Below are 1,542 nucleotides of genomic sequence, written 5' to 3' on the forward strand. Positions count from 1 at the left end.
CATGCACCCAGTGGGGCAGGCGAGCCATGGCGAGACGGTAGCTGTCCAGTGAGGTGCGATGACCTCTCCCACCGTCAGAGGAGACCCCTGGCGCTCGTTTCCTTCGCCAATCGGATGAGCTTATAACCGGTATCTGTCTCCTCCCGTGTTGAGTCGACATCCTGCGATGACGCTGGAGTGTCCTCTCAAGTGAAACTGAAGCTACAGAGCCTGGGCAGGGTGATATGGAGGGTCTGCTGTTGCCCATGCAGCAGACCCCCCCTCTCTTCGCAGCTGAAGGGTCCAAGGGAAAGACAAAGTCAATACAGCTTGGCTTCAGGTAACTACTCATTAAATACTATTTCAGTTTTCTAAAACACAACTTGAAAACATCTGGTATGCGTGTTTAATCTTAGTACAGTGGATTCAAGATCAAGTATACATGTTAAACATGTTTCAAGGCTAGATTACAAATTATCACGGTCGTCATCATCATCATCATCTTCTCGCTTTCATTCCAATGCATTTGATGATTCATTGGCGGTGTTTCGTGATGACACCATGTTAGTGGTAAGAAGAATGTTTTTGGACCCAATTAATGATGGATTAATTAGAACATTCTGAACTGCTGAGGTTGCAGGAATTGATGCTTTTACAGCTGGGGCCTGCGAAGTGGACATCTGTACTGTAAACCTTTGCCCTGTGAGGGACATTGGCGTCCCTCCTTTAGTCAAAACTGACGTGATTTGTGGGGTTGGTGTGCCAAGTGTGGGAGTACTTGGTCTGCTAGTAACTGAACCAACACTTAACCATGGAACTGTTATTCTTCCTGCAGAAGTAGTTGGCTTTTTTTGTAAAGACTTACGTCTATAGTTTGGAGCAGTCAAGCAATACCTATCAGGTGGCAATCTAGGGCCGGAATATGGTTTGATTACTGGCAAAGGGGTTTGGTTTATTTGCCTTGCAATATCTAATAAAAAAATCTCCTGGGGGAGGAGAGGTAAAAGACTGGTCAGCACGACACTGAATTGCCAATCGCACATCATCTGAATAAATTTTCACATCATCTAGAACTGTGGTCACATGTCGGAAGGCAAACGCCAACATCTGATTTATAACTCTCGCCTCATGTTCTGTAATCCCCATATCCTTCAGGGTTTGTGCCGTCATCTGTGCATCTTTCGGCATGCTCTTGGGAGAAGCCTTCTTGCCAGACTCTGTGATATCCGGTGATCAGACTTCTTGAGCTAAATCACCCACATTAACGTATTTCAGTCCTGATCTTGATGCAAGTTCTTTGCCAAGCGTCGTTTTTCCAACCCCCGGTGTACCGGTGAGCAGGATGTTCGGAAGCAACATGGTCTTCACCGTGATGGCTCTGGAAACCTCGGCATAAGGGCCCGATTTAAATTTTTTTTAATTTATTTGTTTGTTTGTTTATTTATTTGTAGAGAGAGAGGAAAGGAGAAAGAGAGGGAGAGAAACATCAGTGTGTGGTTGCCTCTCACCCGCGCCCCCAACTGCGGACTGATGTGCAACCTAGTCGTGTGCCCTGACTGGGAA

General features: G+C 46.2%; 1 pseudogene; it reads right to left on the bottom strand.

Moving 5' to 3' along the window:
* Positions 1–446: 446 nt before the first annotated feature.
* On the bottom strand, positions 447–1,338 carry LOC149995666 (transcription initiation factor TFIID subunit 9-like; annotated as a pseudogene).
* Positions 1,339–1,542: the final 204 nt, after the last annotated feature.

This window comes from Furipterus horrens, unplaced genomic scaffold (assembly GCF_987537825.1).
Source record: "Furipterus horrens unplaced genomic scaffold, mFurHor1.1.pri manual_scaffold_13, whole genome shotgun sequence".
NCBI classification, from domain to species: Eukaryota; Metazoa; Chordata; class Mammalia; order Chiroptera; family Furipteridae; genus Furipterus; species Furipterus horrens.